The sequence below is a fragment of the Anser brachyrhynchus genome, assembly GCF_964034855.1.
Source record: "Anser brachyrhynchus genome assembly, chromosome: 7".
Classification (NCBI taxonomy): domain Eukaryota; kingdom Metazoa; phylum Chordata; class Aves; order Anseriformes; family Anatidae; genus Anser; species Anser brachyrhynchus.
This window is the reverse complement of record NC_137701.1, coordinates 2,462,858-2,482,851: the sequence shown is the minus strand read 5'-3', so window position 1 is coordinate 2,482,851 and position 19,994 is coordinate 2,462,858. Positions and strand designations below refer to the sequence as shown.

Sequence of the window (19,994 nt, the reverse complement as noted above, 5' to 3'; positions counted from 1 at the left end):
GCTGACAATAGCACGGTATGTTTCCAAAGGAAAAAGACAAATTACAGAAAATCATTACTTTAAGCATACTTAAATAGCCAGGAAGAAATCCTAATTGAAAAGTTTGCTAAAATGAGAAAAACTTAGCAGTGCTTTTTTTTTTATTTAGAAAAAAATTATCTCATGTTGTTGGTAGCTTTAGAAGCTGCATATGATATCATGCCTTTAATTTCGCTGCTCACCTTCTACGCCCCTTCTTTTCTCCCTGATAAGGTTACACAAAATATTTTTAGGAAGCAAACATTTTAACTGAAGAAGAATTAATTTGTAGATGTCTTTAATAATCTAAATAGATTGTTCTTTGAGAAGCTGATGCAAAGGTAATGGGAATCTTCATATTTCTTTGCATGGGCTTTCCAAGCAGTCTGTGAGCCTGTATTTTCCAGTAGTAGTTTCCCTAGTTTCCAAAGGGAAAATTGCTATTTTAAAAGAATTTTGTAACCATATAATTATTGTAATATATGTACAGGTGATATTTATGTTAAAGTTTAACACGATTCAAGTCAATAATTGACTTAGAAATGACCAACGTTAGAGTAATCCTTAAATGAGTATGTACTTTAACAAAGACGGCTTGGCTAGTGGGGTGGGAGTGTGACAAAGGCAGTGCCCAGGCCATGGGGCAGCCGTGATCAGGCTCACAGGGCAGATCTTTTCCTGAGTCCTGATGCTCTGTGTTTGGGGGAATGGGGGGGGAGGGGGAGGGAGGGGGATTTACGAATGCTGTGTGCAAAGGCATTATGCAGTATTGTAAGGAAACGGCACTGCTGCTGGCAGGCGAGTAGCCCCAGGATGGGCTGCAGGATGTCTGCAGCTGCTGGGAGCCAGTCCGCCTTTTGTCCCTGCTGCCATCCAGCAGGGGTTTATTTGGTCAAGGCCATCCACTACATGGCATCACCAGGAGCATCACCATGCCCTCACCTCCTGCATTGCCCCGACAGAGACCTCCCACACCAGGGGAACGCCAGGAAAAAACCTGCAGAGCAGCAGCACTGCTCTTCTGTTTTCCATGCTGTCTGTTCTGCTGTCTGTGTAGGTGCAAGCTGCCAGTCGTTAACTTCATTACTGACAGCTAGGGCATTTCTGCCCATAGTTTTTCAAAAAGAAGAAAAAAAAAATAGGTTTGAAGTTCATGGCTTGCAACCCTCTCTCGCCAGATGCCTCCTACCTTATTTTTTAGGGGAATTGTGGTCCTGCACATGCTGCCATCACTGGACTTTAACTTGGAGCTGAGCTAATGACACCTCGCCTCCTGTTGCTCATTGCTCCACTTTGACCTGTGCAGTGCAGAGCAGCTATCACAGAGCAGAGGGAAATCAGACATGGCCGGTGCCATACATGGGCAGCCCCAGGCCCTCATAGGATTTCAGAGGGGCCGGTGCTGGCATGGAAGATGTGGGCAGTGTGGCAGGAGGAGGACTGGCTGTGGGGAACAGCCGCTAACATCTCCTCATGGGGATGATCCATCCCCACCTGAAGAAAGCCTTCCCTGGGTCCATTCTGCTGCCATAAAATACCTGGGAAAGAGTTGCCTGCCTAGGTGAGTAGCCATGGTAATACGTCTTGAGCAGTTTCAGTAAGAGATCACAGAAAAAGGTCTTACTCTTTATCAGCTGAAGTCTTCGTGCCTTTCCCCATCCCTGTGTTCTGCATTTCCCATTGTTAAATGACAATAGCTCTTAAAATTAGGGCCAGACCATGGTCCTGTTAGAGAAAGAGGTGATTAGAGTGATCCTTATCACAAAGATGACAACCATTAGAGGAGAAATTTGATGTATTTTGTCTTATTTCCATGAACCAACAGGTCAGGTTTATCCAGGTGGCTCTCACTATAAAATACACAGAACAAGCTCAGGAACACTGTTGTCTCTGCACAAATGCTGGGGCAGCTCCATGGTGATAGAAACAGTTATAACTCTGTCAAAGCTGATTCCAGCTTACAGTCCGTAATGTAATGATCTAATCCAAACCATTTCTGCATGAGGCACTCCATGCTTATTTTTTAGTTTTCTGGTTTTTAAGATATTGAATTTAAAAAGTTTAAATGTAAATTAACACTTCTATTTTTGGCTCTGGTTAATCACCCAATAAATACATGAGAGAAAAAATGATGTTTTCAGTCCAAATGTTGACCTGTACCTTATGGTGAAAGCACACCCAGGCGAAATGAATGGGCTGGCTTGTAGTATAACGGCAATTCAAAGCAAGCAAGGGGGGCAGGATGTCCTCCTCCTCTTAGAGTTGTGCAGGCCAGGCTTTCATTTAAAGTCAAATGAACAAATAGGGTAAGTTCACCATACTTGCCCGATACTTCTGCTTTCCACTACCTGGTTTCTTTCTTCACTGGTGTGAAAAAGCAGGCATTTACTTATGAGGGAGGGGGTTGCACTTTTTTTTTTTCTTTTTTCTTTTTCTTTTTTAAATTTTGTTCTAATTTTTCAGTCATTTATTAACGCTATCTCGTTTTATGACCCACCTGGTCCCATGCCACGCTGATCCAGAGAGCCTTGTTTTCCTGACAGCTGGCTGATCACCAGCACAATCTGATGGAGAACTGGGGGACTCAGTGGAAGGACCTTGACCCCCAGCCTGCCGCTCTTTGTTGGGTGCTTTCAGGCCGAGGCCTCCCCCAAAGACGAAGGCGATTTCTATTTGCCAAAGTGGAGAGACAACAGGAGAAAGAATAAAGAAAATCTTCTAAGCAGTCAGCTGAACTTGTTCAGACAGATACCAGCTTGCGGTATTCAGACGGCAGCTAACCCAAGGTTTCCCTAACCTTGGCAGAAGTGCGGGAAATAGTTGCAGGAGGATGAAGTGTTCTTGAACTGTTTCTCCAATGTATCAAGCTCAAGAAGGCTTTTCTGCAATATTAAGCATGTGCCTCTCTTTTCTTCCCCTTTAAAGAAACTTTTTATTGTAGACTATAAAAGGGGGAAAAAAAATCAGTATCTGTCTGTTTGCAGACCCCTGTGCTGCTTCTACACTACCCAAGGACAAAGATGCAAATCAGGACCTCCCTGGTATAATAGCATTTAGAAGGCAAATTACTTTTTAAAGTCTTACAGTAAAAGCAAAAGGTTAAAAGAAATAGCTGTACTCAAGTATCATTTTAAACAAAAAGGAAAAAAATATTAACCACATTCTTGAAAACATCAGCCAGAGCTTCCCTGGAAGCATCAAAAACAGCATTCCAGATAAAAGCAGCATGATGTGAAAAGACCTGATCAGCAACAGATTGATGTCTGGGCTTGGGGACTAATGTAAGAACTTAAAGACTTGGCTGGAGAATATATCTTGAGAAGCATAAACATATAAGAGGATGCCAAACCATGAAAGGCTTCCTTTGCACTGAGAATTCAGAAATCGGCGTGTTGACAAGCAGGGAAGCCAATGCTGCAAGCAAAGCGCACAGGGTGATGAATAAACTCAGCCTTTAGGAGCCTAGGATGAGATTGAGAAAGGGGCCAACCTATTTAGCCACAGCTGGCAGTCTCTACACCCAGCATTTAGGTGCTGTCAAGCCTCAGACCTCTCCTCCCAGCTGCCACCCAGTGCTGCTGGTGCTGGCGTCCCACTGACTGGAGCTGCTGGATTTGATGCTGCCCAGCTGCTCCAAAGTCTTGCTCCATGCCAGCGTAGCCAGGATGCATCCTCAAAAGCGTGCGTGCTGGCTGGCCCTAACACAGGCACAACAAAGGACCAAGCGTTGTGTGTCACAGTGTATGCAACATGGCTGTCACCACACAGGTAGAAAATATCTCTGCCTGACTCCTCCTGCACCTGATAGGCATCCTATGTGATTCAGTCTCAGAGAGTCTTCCAGGAGACTGGACTGTAGACCTCCTCCCGTGCACCAGGTGAGAGCTTGGAGGCCATGGGGCCTTTGGCTAGCAGAGGGGGTTGGGGCAGACACATGCCTCCACAACAGCCAGCTCCACCACAGCCTGCTTGGAGCTATGGCGGTGGAAAATGAGATGTAATCCTTCAAGAAACATGCAAAGTGAAGGGACAGGTACAGCTCACATGGTTCTTCAGCACGTGACCTAGTCACCCTTCATCAGCTGGAGGAGTCTCTCTGGGATGCCAGCAGCAAAGTCGTATTTCTCCCATGTAAGAACAAATTACAGTTTTCTTCCAGCTGTACTTAAAATTGGATAGTTCAATAATTAGCCTAGAAATACACAGCAGATTTACATATGAAGCAGTTATAAGGGAGCTGAATAGGTCCTAGCTAATGTGCAGGCTGATTTTTGATGGATAAACTCAGTTTAAAAGTTCAATTTTAAGGAAAAAAGACGTCTGCAAAAACATGTGATGTGCTTGTTGTAATCAGGTGGAGAGGAAAATATAAACTCTACATCTAAAAGAGCAACTTTAGAGTGCAAACCAAAGTAGAGAACTCTGACAACTCGGCTTCTGCATTTAGCAAATCCTACCACGCAACAGCCCAAGCTAAACTGCCTTTCTCTGGTTTGCAAGAGATCTTGAAAGTCCTTTAAACTTGTTGACTCGCTCCACTTTTGCCAGGCCTTCCCACATAAGCACACTGATCCGAACACAATCATCCCTTGAGATGTACTTGTGTTATTGTCAGGTACCTCCTGGAGGCTGAACACCTACCCTGGGAGGATGCCGCTAAGTAATGTGGCACCTCTTCTTCCAGCAAAGTGATTAATGAGTGTGCATCTGATGGCTCTCATTTGTGTTCGGCTGGCAGGGATGGCACCACCAAACTTGAGCTCACTTGTCACAATGGCAATTGAGTGGAATTTAATTATCTGCTGGAGAGAAGCCCTGACAGCTGTGGCGTAGGTTTTTCAGTGTGGATGTTGCCTTGATTGCAAGAAAAATATCAAGGGCTGGTGAGAAAAGCCATGTTCTAAAAGCATCTCTGCCTGGGTTAGACCACTGCCTACCAGAGGTATGTGATAATCCCAAAGCTATTTATTGACTTTTGTGTCAGATTGCGGTTAGAGTTTTTCTTTACTGAAAGTTGTCCTCAGGAATTCTTTTATTTCATCGGAAGCAACTTTTCTTTTCCAGGCCTTAGGCTGGAGGTGCAGTGTTTGCCCACCACATTGCCCTGGGGTTGCCTCTTGCTTGTGCTTCCTGGAGGAGAGGCGATGGTTCCTGCTGCTTCCCGAATCAGTGCCCTGCTGGCAGGAAAACCATTGTACTAGTGGCAGCGTCAGGTAAGACCTCATTGTTTTCTTACAGCAATGGCTATCACTGATAAACTGAAAAAAAAAAAAAAAGAAAAAGAAAAAAAAAGAAAAAAAAAAGGCAACTGCTTTTTTTTTTTTTTAATATAACTTTCCCTTAGCTTGTTAATATTGCTCCTTACACATGGCATCACAAACAGTGTACTGTTTTTTAGCTTTTTATTTTTACAAGTCTTTTTCTTGTTGGCAAGCAAGTTATCATATCAGCAGACCTCTGAAGTCACTGACATGCTCTGAGATGGTGAAGGCACTTTTGTAATAATTTTCTTTATAGACTTGCACGAGTAAATGACCCATACTAGGAATAAGAAGCTGCCCTGTTTTGGCATTTTACACTTTTGGGTCAAATCATTAAAGTTGCTGAAATCATACTGGTTTGGCTGTAGCAGCCCGCTTTTCACTCTTTCTTGTCAGAGATGATGGGCATTGCTTCAAGATGGTTTTCCCCAGGTCTCCCTCATGTAACCACCAGTAGTTTTGATGTGATTTTGTCAAGCATTGTCCTGCAGTTAGCCACACTGCACCCAGTTTTCCTCTCTGACACATGACTGCCTTTGCCTACAATTTATCTGTGCATTTTCTGCTTCCTGGTGCCATTGCCAGGGGCTAAATTCAGAGGTTAGACACAAAGTGTATACACTGCTCTTCTTGCAGTCTAGATGTTTTTTACTCATTCAGTTTTGCCTAGGCACACACGAGCTCATGTTTTCTATGTTAAAAAAAAAAAAAAAAGCAGCCCTTCTGAAATACTGTATCTTCTGTATTAACACAGGAGCCAGAACAAGGTGCAGCTTAGTGAATAGCGAGAGTCCGCTGGATGCTTACTTGCTGCCTGACCGCCTCAGGGGTTGGGACTGGGTGATCTTTAAGGTCCCTTCCAACCTGAACCATTCCATGGTTCTGTGATCAGTGATGCTGGTTTGTGCTCGGAGCAGATCTCCCTCCATGCCCAGGCATCACTGCCCCTGTCACTTGCCTCCCCTGCTGCGGCAAGGGCAGCAGGAGGGCCCGTCTGGGAGAGAGCCTCGGGAAAGCTTTTCTTCCCCCCAAAAAGCCTGTGCGCTGTAATCTGTTTATATCAAGCACTAGCAGCCCTTGCTGACTGCTGTTAGGATTAGGGGAAAAAATATTTGGAAATTCTGGAGTTAAATCTCTGTAAGTTGCACAAAGATAATACTTAATAAACATGAATACATAGTAGGGCTTTTTTTTTCCCCATCTTCTTTATATGACTTATAGACTTACAAGCTTTTATCTTATTTTATGAGGCCATGTGAAATAAATTAAATGTAACACAAGATGCTGTTAAAAAAGATTTTATGACATCAAGAACTGGTTCTATATTAGGACCAGATCCTACATAGACTTATGCATGTGAGTTATTTTGCTCCCATAGATAAGCTATTGAATCAAGCATGGCTAACCATTTAAATTTTCAGAATCAGGTCCTCATTTTGGAAGCTCTTATCATTGTTAAATCAATGTGAAAGTGAAATCTGTCTCCTCTCAAAAGGAAATTGCCAAGACTTTCTACACGGAGATTTGGGATCTGTAGAAAATGAAGCCTTTTTATTTTTTCTTTCCTCCAATAATCTGTTCAGTGAACAAGCTGTGAAAAATAGTTCTATATTTTTTCCATGTGATGCAGCAGACGGTAAATTTCCATTTAAAAGAATGATCAGAGTAGCTGCTGGCACTGAACTCTGTTGTCTTAGTCAAATCTACTTACAAAGAGTTTACAGCAATACAATAGTTTATTATTTCACTCAACCAGAAATCAGATGAAAAAGGCAAAGGGGAAGCCTGAAGTAGGTTCATGGTCAGAATTCTTTTCTTTCTTAACATCTTGTTTTTTTAAATGCAGGAGTTGAGATCAGTAGTTTTATGTGTAAGGAGGAGAATATTTCTTTTCACCTCTACTTTTGTATGCCGTGAAATAATCAGACTTCACACTTCTATAGTGCCTTTCTTCTGGGGATCTGAAAGCACTTTACAAACATTAATTAAAGTCTCACAACACCCATGTGGAGGTAAAGCAGCATTGTTTGTACATCTAATGCAGAATGCTTAACCTGATTCTTTAAGTACTATACAAGGACTACAGTAAAATAATGGAATATCCAAAGCAAATTAATCTAACTGAATTGCTAGCAGTGTACGTATGTTTATATATATATATATATGTGCATGCATGTGTATATGTCTGCAGATTTATATATATTGTTGTATGCCTTATCCTACACTTCATCTGCCCCGTATATTCTGTCCATTGTTGTCACAGGTGATACTGTGAGTACTGCTGTACCTATCTCTCTGCATGATCTTTCAGTTCCATCCATAAATTGATTTCTTCTATGAAACCTGGGATAATCTCCCATCATTACTGATTAGGCTGGGACTCCTTTTAAAAATTAAAAAATAAAATAAAACATCCTTTTTCTTTAAAAGCAAAATGAGCCCCGATGGTGCTTGCTTTCCTCAGCCCTAGTCCCAAGCTCTCTTGCAATTTAAAAATGCTTCTGGGTCACCAGCATTAGACTGGTTTCTTAATCTTCATCATGTCTTCTTCCTGCAAACTTTGCTTTCTTTGTTTGCCTGATGTAGTCTCAGATCTTCAGCACAGAGATAGCACCTTTTATCTCTGTGAAGTGTCATGCAAAATTATGGTGGTGCGTAAATATTTAATAATAATATTAGCAATGGGGATTAGAGTCCTGGAGGAGCATGTTTCCTCCCTTGCAAGAGGCAGAACATATAATGGGGGCTTGTGCTCTTTCATTGCCATGGGAAGAGTTTCTCTGCTCCCATTTTCCAGTTGTCACTCTTGTCTTCTTGCTGGGGCTGTTGGGACATACTGGACGTGACTGGGAATGGCTTGGTTAGTGGTGGGTGAAGGACTGCTCTTTCAGGCTGGTGGCCTACTTGAGCCTCAGAAAGAAACTCAACTAAAATAGGTTTCCTTACTTTCTAGTTAGTGAAATGAAAACCTAGGGAAGCAGTCATACCTTCTGACACCTGTCCTATGGCCTTAACCATCTCTATTTGGAAGGAAAATCGAATGCAACTTCAAGTAATCTCAAAATCACATTTTGGGACAGGAAATCGAAACTTCTCATCAAGAAAACATCACAACAGAAGTGCAGTGGCTTTCCCAAAACTCTCATTTTTGGATAGTGCCTGTTGTCTCCTGCAATCCCCATTGTAGTGCCACTAGGAGGATGTGCCATGGATGGAGGTGGCCAGAGGCTGTGCTGTGGGACACAGGTACACCTCGGGGGGACCAGGCGCACGGAGCTCCAGGCTAACAGCCAAACCCGCACGACACTTGTATCATACAAGGGCCCTTCACAAAAATGTTTTCCTTTAGCTGGGGATAAGCTTCATCTCTCAAGGGTCCTTCAGGAGTGAAGTACAGGGAGAAATCCACTTTTTATTTTACATTTCAACAATAATCTTCTCACCACCATGCAGAGGAGCAATGTCAACAGCCTGCTGCAGGCAGGAGCCCAGCCACTGCTTCCACAGGAACATCCAGGGGTGCCCCAACAAGAACAGCCACGACCTTGGGGGCTGCCTTGGGGGCTGGAGGGACTCTGGGGCAGTGCCATGGTACATGGGCTGCCAGCAGCTTGGGGCTGTCCCCAGCTCACAGCTCATCTGTCCTTCTCGCTTCCTCCCGCTGAGCAGCCCAGATCTCCAAGTGGCTTGGCTCTCTAACTAGATCCATTTTCTAGGAGGGGGTTTATTGCTGTACCTTACTTAAATCTGAAGTTTTCTAATGATTGTGGCCAATAACAATTAATTTAACATAATTAAGGCAAATATACACATCCAATTGCCAAGCACAACATTTTTCTCTTTCATTTATGACTTAATAGACATCAGTGTATATGTTCAGTCTTTACTAATTGCACAGTTGATAATTCTTTATGACTTCGAGGAGTTCAACGTTTTCTGTCTTTACTTCACTGGCTGCACCCTCTTAGTGTAATCATACTCTTAATTTTGTTTAACTTATGCTAAAGCAAAATATGAATCTAAACCACAGGAGGCAAATAAAACACGTCATTGTACAGTTCGCTACATTTTATAAAACCATTTTACAATGGGAGCCATCCACCCGTTCTGTTCAATGGAATAAATGGGATCTAACCACGTTTTAAGGACCGCGCTCATCTTTAAACTGATTAGTTTCTACCCTTATTACAAAGCACAGACTGGGTCTAACATCTCATTTTATATGCAATTAAACAGGCGAGCCCTGCTGCCTCCAGCACAGTCATTGCGTTGTCATTATTTACTTTGCTGTCTTTGCAGTACAATGCCTGGGCTGCAGGCAGGATCTGCCCAAAGGGGATGCCCTGGGGACGTGGTGCTATGGCAGGGAGAGGGGCATCCTCCTGCTCCCTGCACCCGGCTGGGGATGCATTCCCCCTCGGCACCAGGCAGTGGGAAAGGAGCCAGCACCTTAACCCAGGGCTGGATTTGGGTGGCCAGTACCTGGTCAGGGTACGACCAGTACGGGTTGGTGCTGCTCCCACAGTGCTGTGGGGATGCCAGACCTGCCCTGTGTGAGGTGCCTGCCTTCTCCTGCGAAAATCCACCACAAAAAAGGTGAGTCTGAAATGTAGCACTTTCACTGAGACAAGACAGACATAATTTCCTATGCACAAGGAAAAGGTCAAATTTAATTATTTTTTTTTGCCATTTCTGAAGCTCCCCTCTGCTTGCCCAGCACACCCCAGACACTTCCACAGAAGAGGCAATGAATAAATGTAACGCAGAAAAAGAAAGAAAAAAAACCCAACAACACACACAAAAAAAAACTTTAAAAAAAGCCCCCAAAACTCAAGACAGTTTTGCCCCCCACTGACAAGCAGTGCCCAGCAAGATTGCCCCACCAGCATCCTGCCGCGGGTCCCAAAAAGCCTCCCCCAGCAGCTGGGGGCCCCTGCCCCTATCCCTGCCGGGCAGGGACAAAGCCCCTGTGGCACAGGGCTGGTAGGGCCAGATCCTGCTTGCCTCTGGCAGCCTGGTTAAAAACATGCAGGGCTTAAAGCAGGCACAGAGCGGGCAAGGTGAGTGAGCAGCAGGTCTCTGCTCCCAGGGCCAGGTTTCTTTCTTTCCCGCTCCTTCTCCTCCTCTCCTTCTCCGTCTTTTTTTGGACATCGTGTTTAACACTTGCACAATTTGGTGAAATTACAAGCCTGAGAGGACAGAGGGAGAAGCCAGTCTGTTTAAAAAATAAAAAGAGGACATGATTACTTTGCCGAAGCTGTACTTTATATTTTATCTTCCAAAAGAGACAAAGGGAATAAATACTTAAAACCCAGCGGTGACGACAGTGAAGCAATCATGCAGTCGCTGGATACCTTTGTCTCGGGGAGGCATGTAGTCATTTTTACATGTCTGCCACTGTGTGTCAAACCTTTCTTTTCTTCCCCTTTCCATTTTGGATGGCCAAACTGATTATCTAAAATAGAAAATTAGCACACAATGGCTTTACTCTGTGATACCCCTTATGCAACTAATGGGCAAAGCTTGTTAATTGGTTGTAAATGCCAGCAGGTTGCCAAGATAATACTTCAGAAATAAGCGGGTATTCTGATAATTACAGCAATCTTCATCTATAAAAGCTTAAGTAGATGAAGTACTGGCTGGCTTAAAACCAAGATTTATCCCGCTGCACTCGCATTAAAAGAAAAAATAAGATGAAAACAATAATGTAGCAAAACAATTATATAGCAGGAAGCGTTGTAGGTTTTAGAGATTGTGAAAACTCAGAAAGTAAAACAGTGCTGTAATAACCAGTTATGGAAAAATAGGCCATTTACATTTGTGTATAATTAAATAGTAGGCTATGCAATTTCACTTTTTAAAGTAAACTGCCTTTTCCTTTTTTTATAGGGCAACGTAGCCATAATTGCTGCATTAAAGCTTTAATGAAAGAAAAAAGCAGCAGATCAAGATGACATGTAACATCCACATTTGTACCGTGGCGTTCTGCTTGTTTAGTAATGGGAAGCTACTGAGGAGATTAAAATTGCAGAATTCTTCCTATTTTTTTTCCCCTCTAAAATTGCTATAGGAAGATCATTCAAAGTCTAAAATACATACAATTTATTTTTCTACCTTCAATCCACAAGGATTTAATGGTCTTCCTTACTCTGAAAGTGTTTTAAGAAATACTTTCTTGCAAAAGCGGGGTATTATTCCAGCTCATCACAATTATCAGAAGTAAGCAGCGCAAACTTACGGAGGGCTTACCTCTCGTTTTAGAATATTACTGCAAATGCTGCATGTCATTATTTTTTAACTTAGCAGTGCTTTTCAGCTTTCCTGTCAGAATTATCAACAGGTTGACATATAATATTGTTATTTGGACTTTTGATACCTTTCCTGTTAACTGTTACAAACGAATTGTGAGCTGCCCTAATGCCGGGCTCAGCCAAGGCAAAGCTTTGGGATAAGGGTGCAGCCCTCGAAGAGAATGCTTACCAATGGAAGTAAGATGTGAGTTGATACTGGCAGAGGAGAAAGCCGTGTTGTTATTTTAGTACTTGGACGCGGGCATGCTCTCATAGCAGTTTGCTCAGCCAGCATGGGACTGGATGGAGACACCTTCCCCATGCATGGTCGCACAACACCAACCTGAAGACTTCCCCCACATCTCACCACTACAAAAACCAAGAAGAGCTCATCGGGCGACCGAGGACAGTTCACTGGTGAGCCAAGCCCTTAAATTTCGGCACAGAAGCTCATTGCCTTGCCTCGCCTCGAGCCCCAGTGCTGGGGGCGCGAGCGGTAGGTGCTGCCCACCCCCGTGCTGGCCTCTCCCCGCCAGTACATAATACATGGGGCCGGGGTGGCTTGCCGGGCTCCCTTAATGGACCCAGCTCCCTCGTCTTCCAGGAGTGAAATAAATGGGAGACTTTCTTGGCTGGCATGTATTTCCATTTATGCTTTAAAAATTCATGAGCATAGGTTTCATACGACGGTGTAGTTACTATGGTAATTGTTTATTAATCTGGAGGAGCTTGGTAATTACCACAGATCAGTTTATATAACTCAGACCTGGAGTTGAAGTGCGGGTATGATTTCTTTATGCATCCATCTTTTAGACACTTTTTTCAACTTTTTTTTTTTTTGTAACAGAATATGCATTTTCCCCTCTCAGCTCTACTTTTATCCAAGTGCGTACATTTCTGGAAGTGTAGAGAGAGTGTAAAAACGAGAGAGAAACGCTCACTCGGAGTTGGCAGGCCAGGACAGCCAGGAAAAAAAAAATGTGCGGAGTTAAGAAGCAGGTGCTTTGGGGATTTTTTTTTAATTTAAAAAAAGTTTTTTTGTTGCTTTAATTTTTTCACGGAGGCAGGGCTCCTTCCTGGAAGGGCAGCAAGGGGCAGAGAACAGTATGTGGCCAGATGGGGAGCAGGGGACTGTAGGAATCTGGCCCCGTGCCCCCGTCCCATGCAGATGTGATTGATGCACTGCCTCTCGCTGAGGTGGTGGCATGCCAAGGGGATCTGCTCAGGTACGTGCTTGTGAAAATCTGGAAACAGAGCTTGCACAGTCAGAAATTAATTAGTAATGGCTTTTTCAGATAGGCATCACCAACCCCTTTGCAAGGCAGTGTCTTTATGGTGGACACTTCAGGGATGCTGTCTGGAAATCCACAGAATTATACCACTATTTTTTGAGGAACTTTTTTCATTTATCTAGCAGCTCTTTTCAGAGAGTGAAAATGTTTGACCTGTAAAACCTGTGTACATTTTTTGCCTGTCTCTGCTCTCACTTGGACAAAATTGAGCACTGCCAGCTTGCTCCGTAACAAAACTGTAGGAAGACCCATCGGCCCTCTGCCTGCCCGCGACCCCTCCACGCCTGTCCCATCCCGGCTCCTCTGATGGCAGTGCCTGGCCTCAGCTCGCTGAGATTCACATTATTTATATGAAAAAGGCACAGGATGCCATCTCCCCACTCACTCTGCCTGCATAAATTGCGCGTGTTTATTATTCATTGTAACACGGCACATTCTCTGTTTCTGTGTCACTTGTCACTAATCACTTATGCATCTGATGTGCGGATCCAGAGCCGGTTCTCAAGCATTCTTGGCTTCGAAACATAAGATATGCATGGGTAAGAGTTTATCCCACCCCCAAAATAACAACTTTGATACATTTTCAAAAGGGAAAGTGCATATGTTACAGTACTCAGGAGCAGCAATAACCAAACTAGCTGAGAAGTGACATGGACTTGGGTTATTTTCTTGTTTTTTTTTTCCTTCTTTTTTTTTTTTTTGGTTTCTCTTTAGTATTTCATGAAAGTGTGTAAAAATCTTAACATTTGAATGCCACACGCTTCATTCTGCCTGCGAGATAAAGGACATTTCTCTAAAAGAAACATACGCTCCTTGTTCCTTGTTTTGATTCCTCGTACAGCTTGTCACAATGCATTTACATTTTGTCCATATATTCGCTTTTTTTCAGCCGGAGCTGTGCTTTTGAGGAAGGGATGCAAACTCTTCTCCTCCAGTGTCCCAGGCAGCCGGCAGTGGGGCTGCCTGTGGGCTGGGGCATGTGTGGGACGCACTTTTCTGGCACCTCTCTCCCCGGTCCCATCTCGCTTTCTTCGCAGCCAGCCTCCAAACCTACAGAAACCACCCGCTAAAGCTCAGTGGATGGGGGCACTTCGTCTGCCCCACACATTGCCTCCTGCCGGCCCTGCAGCCTGGCCAGCCTGTGGGCAATGCCAGCGACCGCTCTTCCCTTCCCAGATCTGCTCGGGGAAGCTCTGTGAAAAGGCTGGCAGCCCTGTAGCACTCGTGCTAGGGCTCTGACCTCTTTTCTGCCACCTCACGGAGCTGGGGTAGCAGTCACAGCGGTGGCAGAGCCCATCTTACTGCAATGAACCTGGTGCCTACAAACAGTGATGGAGCCCCCTTCATGGTCAAAGGGTTTCAGTTCCTCTGTTTGGTGTTTGTGTCATGACATCTGGCATTTGAGACATGGCTGTGCCGTGTTGTATGTTGGTCTGTTACTCCCCCTTCTCACAGTGACCCAGGATATAAGATCTGTGAGGCTGGCCTGGCCTCATGGGCCGGCAGCATGCATACCAGCCAGCAGAGCAGGAGCCTGATCACACTACGCCCACCGCAGTAATAATTCCTGTGGCAATACTGAAAAAGAAGTCAGGAAACTGGTCAAGCTGTCTGATGCGAACATTTTCTCCTCTCTACAAGGCTGCTGAAAGAGTGAACTGCTTCCAAAGGAGTTTTATCTGATGAGATAATTCTAATTGTTCCCCGTTCTGCTGTTATCTGATGGGAACACTCTCGGCAGCGACCTCCTTGCTGAGTGAAGTAAGCCCTACACAACACCAGAGAGGCAGCTTGAAATTAGGATACAGAAAACCAATGCCAAAAATATGTCAGCTTGGAAGGTCATTAAGAATTATCCATTTGTGCATGTTCACATGCCAACAGTACCTTAAGTGATTACCTTGGAGGGACAGATTTGTCTAATGAACATACGAATTAACAATATAAAATTGTGATTGATAAATCAAATAAGAATTTATAATTTGGCAATGTATCTAACTGGCATGGAGTTTCACTGGATGTGGATTCAAGAGGCGCTGCTGGTGTTCTTTGCTAAAAATGACTCTCAGTGGTATTTTTCCACTTTATGACACCACAGCTTTAGGTGCCTGATCTAAGAGCTAGCTAGCTCGTACCTCAGGCAGATACAACTTGTTCTAAAGAGCTTGACTCACAGTTTCCAGGAGTTATTTTTTTAAACCTCTCTGCCCATACCTTTATTGATTTTATTTTTTAAGCTCAGCTTAGAAATTAGCCTGGACTGGTAGTGGCATACAAATGCTTGGTTTTTAAACTATGTAATAATTGGTATAATTCGGGTTATTTTCAAATTTAGGAACTCAGATAAAAGCAGCTGACGTTTAGTTCTGCTTTTCTGCACTGACATAGTTCAGGAGGGAGTTTGATTTTTTTTCTATGAAAGTTAGGCTGCATTAGTAGTTTACTGAGGTGGGATCGGCATTTCCTACTCACACAATTTAAAAAGTCTAGGAGAACAACAGGTTTAGATTTAAAAAATGTCTTGTACAGGTGGGTGTTTATTTTTCTTCCAAAGCTTTAGACTCCTATTGGATACGACCAATGCAATATACACATCGTGATTTTAAATAAGCTGTTACTGGCAGATGTACTTCACGTAACATTTACAATAAATTCCTAGTGACTCCTTACAGCATTGCTGTCTTTTTGGCTTGTTGGGCTCAGGGCACTCCCAGTGCATGTGAGCAACAACAAAAATTTTTGGTAGCAGCTCCTGTTTGAGCTATTACCATCTAGCACTTGCCAAACTGCACACTAGAGATCCTGACAATAAGAAAGTACCAAAGGAATTGTTACGTTTCATTACTCTGTATGATCAATGCCTCCTTGTGTGCTAATGAACCAAAGTTAGGTCATAATTGCTTTTGAAGATAAAATTATTTAGGATTTCTTTGACTTGATATAAAGGGGAAAATTCAGTCTGTCGGGTCTGTGATGCATTGAGTACCATGTCTCCTGCAAATTCAGAATTGCCATAGTAAAACCTGCTCTTTATCTGAGGTGGAAATTTCAAAGGTGTTTATGTTGGAGCATGCTATTAAATGGGTTGGTTGGTCACAAAATGCACAAAATCAGTTACTGAAACCCTGCCCATTGTGAGACCAGACGGAAACAGTGCTGGCCTGTGGCCCCCTGGTGCATCCGTGGCTTGGAACCATGGCATGAGAATGCACCTGCACCAGGAGCCAGCCCTGCGACTCCTGTGGCTGCTCTTGGCCTTGGCCAAACCTCCCTCAGCAGGCTGTAGCACTGCTTTTTAGTAGCACTGTGGGATGTCTCTATGGCTGGAAACCAGCCACCTCTGTGCTAGAGCCTGCTGCAGGTGAGGGAGCTCTGCTGCCCTGCAAAAGTACCACATCCATGGCCCTTCCTGATTCATCGCATGCTGTCTTTAAAGTGAGAAAATGCCCCACAAGAAGAAAATTGGAAGTAAAAGCACTGATGTTTGGGACCATAACCAGAAAACGGAGCATTAGGACTCAAAAACAGATGTCATTGTGTCTGTGGACTGTACAGATAACATAACAATACCACATTGTACAGAGTGCTCTGTGATGCGCAGGGTTATGAGGGGAGTGAAGGGGCAAGGGAGCCCATGAGACCTGGTCCATTACAGCCATGTCTTCAAGGTCTCCATGGAGACCACAAAGGAAAACCAGTTAAAAATGTAAAGAATAGCGTTTCACCAGGTGATGCAGAATTTTCCTTGTCATCATCTTTGGCACTGATGAAATCCATGACGAAGTGCTTTGAGGGTGCTGGCAGGAGGTCACCATGCAGTTGCCCTATTAAGCAATGGGTGCGATGGGAGGTGGCAAGACCAAACGGGTCAACTCATAAATGAAATCAGAGCCTCACAGATAAGGTATGGGCAGCTCCCTTGGAACAACAGAGGACCCAGCTGTTATTGCTGAGCTAGCGTGCTTTACACACACATAGGAAGAGTTCTGTTAAATGGATGACACCCTTTATATATAATTCATAAAACCAAATTTCATAGCCAAGTTTATCAATGGTTTCCCACAGAGACACCATGTGTGAGAGATGTTGTTTTGCCCCTGCAGTCGTCCCCAGGACCTGGCTGCCACCAGTGCTGGTACACCAAGGGTGCTGTGAGAGCACTGCAAGGGCATTGCATTGATGTTGCAAGGACGTTGCAAGGGCAGTGGGGACCTCACATTCGCTGGCCTGAGGAGCAGCTCAGCTCCCTCGCCACCCCCCTGGCTGTGTTCCCATCCCCTCTCGATGGAAAGGGCAGGTTTGTGGCTGCTGGGTGCGAGCTACAAGCAAGCAGCGTGCCCAGCACAGCACGGGCATGCGGCAGCCACCCCGGCAGGAGCGGGGCACTGGTGAGGAGGGGCGCGGGATGCAGCCCTGCGTCTCCGCCAGTCCTGGGGAGGCTGCAGAGCAAAGCATGACACAACCCCTTAGACATTTAGGGAAGGGGCACGTTATTTTAATATCCTTTTTTGTGCTTAATAGAAAAGGGGTTTGTGGTTAATTCTTTATTATCTCCGACAGCAGTTCTCGCTTCGGCTCCTCTTTCTGTAACTGCCAAGCTAGCATTTTCCTTTTTTATTGCTCCTTTCTTAGAGGTTTGCTTTGGACTATTGCCAGTTATCATTTCCCATTAGGGCAAATATTGCATCAAACTCATGATTAGGGATTTGAGGGCTTGGGAATATTATTTTCGAACATTTGTCTTTCATTTTCTGAGAGGTTTTTTTCTCCTCTCTTTGCACACACACATACGCACACATGCCTGTGTATCTGTGGATGTACATATGTGTGTATATTTTTATAGAGAGGGAGAAAGAGAGAGCTGCATGCATCTGATTGCACACGTATGTTTCTGTGGAGGCATGTGCCTATTTGTGCGTAAAGTTTTAAACCCCCTTGCCCAGGCCAAGGGAGACTCTCTCCTTATGAGGGATTTCTGAGGAAGCTGAAGGCACCCAGGGAGGAGGACAACAGATTTGTTTGTGTGCGCTGGGCTCAGTACTCCAGCTCTGTGCGAGGGAAGGTGCTAACACATGCTGTCAGCAGGGAGGGGATGCCACGGCAAGGAGCTGCCACAAGTGTCACTGCCCTTGTGGAGCCGGGCAGCGATGCTGCCTGTGCCTGAGCCTGCCTTTTGACATGCCACATGCACTGCTGTGGGCTCCAGGGTGCCTGGTGCTTGGCTCTATCGATCTCCAGCATTCAGGCACTGCTGTGATCTTCAAAAACCTTTCCAGCTGCCGCCTGCTCCTGATGCTGGCTCGCAAAACACAACACCCATTTTTGGTACCTTATTTAGGGGAGGATTTTCTGAGGAATACTTTTTTTTTTGCTGGTGAAACTTTGCTCACACCTGGTCTGGAGGCAGCTGACGTGGTGGGGCTGGGGGTTGGAGGTGATGCTGTGGGAATGGGGCTGGGCACATCCTCCATGCCAGGTCACTTAACCCTACACACCAGTTTTTGCAGCTGTCAATGAGGGGAACGGATTTACTTGGCCTCCTCTCATACCGAGTGCTGCAGCTCTGATTAACCAGGGCCCACGGCCTTATTGCTGCTTACAGATCAGTTGGATTTCAGCAGCTGGCAGTGGGGAGGTGAGCACATTCATCTTGGTAAAAATCCCCTGGTGGGGAAGTTTTACGCGGCAGGCACAAAGCAACACCAGCAGTGTCCAGAGCACATGGAGGGCTGGGGATGGGCTTGGCCCATGGAGGCTGGCGGGTAGGCTGGAGGGCAGCGGGGCGAGGCGGGCTGGGGCACTCCCAGCCTGCGCAGATAGCCGCCGGGCTCCCAAACACATACATTTCCAGGCAGCCAATTTGTCTGCCTCCAAAAAAAATTATTCTTCAAGGCTTGTTCCCATCTGCCAGAAGAAAACGTCATTTAAAAAAAAAAAAAAAAAAAAACAACAACAACAACAAAAACCACACTAACATTGACAGACAGGAGTGCGTTCTGGAGATAAAGCCCTCTGCTTTTACCTGATTCGGGCGACGGCACTAAGTGGTGAGACAGCCGTGTCATCCACATGCTTTATTAACAGTCAGCTTTTAATCTTGCTTCTCCCTGGCAAGCTGACAAATATTTTTCCCTTTACTCACTGTTCACCGTTTCATTCTTCCAACAAATACCGCACTTACTTCATTTGAATTTTGCAAAACTGAGCCCAGGCGAAATGATTCAGTCATTGTGCAGATGAAAGACAATGTCACCTCTTTTCCTGCTTGTACGACAATGGCTGCAAGTTAAAATCACTGCACGATGGTGTCAGTAGTTCCTGCCATAATTTCTGCCGATGATAAACCCAACTGTGTATTTCCAGTTTGGCCCTGCTGCTTCTGCCCTCCCTTCCTAAAAATAGAGTCATGGTCCCCACATGGGGAAGCTCGGTGTTGAGAGAAGGTGCAGCAAGCTCCCAGTTATTTCAGCAATATCTTAAAGTGATTAAGGGAGGCGGATAGTTAATTAGAATATTCTAAAAACACAGCTGCTAAAAAAAAAAGTTTCAAACAGCCACCAACTTGTTATTATTTTGTCATCATCTCATGACACGCTCGCGACATATGGGAGAAATAACAGATGCAATCCCCTTCCCTGCAGTGCCCCGGCGGCCACACCGTCCCACAGCCTCAGCCCCTTCAGCAGGGGCTCTGCCAGGCAGCGCCCAGCCGCGCGGCCATCTCCGGGCCCATACACACACCACCTGGCTCCTGCCCCTCCATGCGAGGAAGGCGGATGCTGCTGCTGTGACTGCTGTGGGTGCGCAAGGACAGTCCCCATCTGGAGCAGGGTGGAGGCGTCTCTGCTGCCCGCCACCAGCACGAGCTGCACTAGAGGGTGGGAAGAGCTCAGGATGCACACACGCTGCACTGCTCAGGGCTGGACGAACACGAATACTAATAATGATAATAATAACAATAATATATTCACGCAGGTTCACCGTGCTGTGCTCCTGCAAGCAGCCCTCTGGCCAGCTCAGCTGAAACATGCTCTTTCCTTCTAGTCCCCTAAAAAAATATATACTACTCCCTTCACAAGGCTTTCCCAGCACTTCTCCTGGACAGAATATCCATATTATTTCAATATCTCCTC

At 44.9% G+C, this 19,994-nt stretch overlaps 1 protein-coding gene and 1 long non-coding RNA gene across 14 annotated transcripts in view; one reads left to right on the top strand and one right to left on the bottom strand.

The window, feature by feature from the left end:
• LOC308198140 (uncharacterized protein) overlaps positions 1 to 19,994 on the bottom strand; it is a gene marked incomplete at its 3' end in the record, with an annotated part of 176,686 nt that overhangs the window by 73,143 nt on the left and 83,549 nt on the right. The gene's annotated exons all lie outside the window — the stretch shown is intronic.
• The window catches only part of LOC308198158, a 63,774-nt gene that overhangs the window by 5,349 nt on the left and 38,431 nt on the right, over positions 1 to 19,994 (top strand). The window contains exons 3-4 of the long non-coding RNA XR_013953666.1: positions 5,083 to 5,231; positions 13,751 to 19,994. The exon at positions 13,751 to 19,994 is cut by the window's right edge and continues 38,431 nt beyond it. This is a non-coding gene — a long non-coding RNA (uncharacterized lncRNA). The remainder of the gene's footprint in view (positions 1 to 5,082; positions 5,232 to 13,750) is intronic.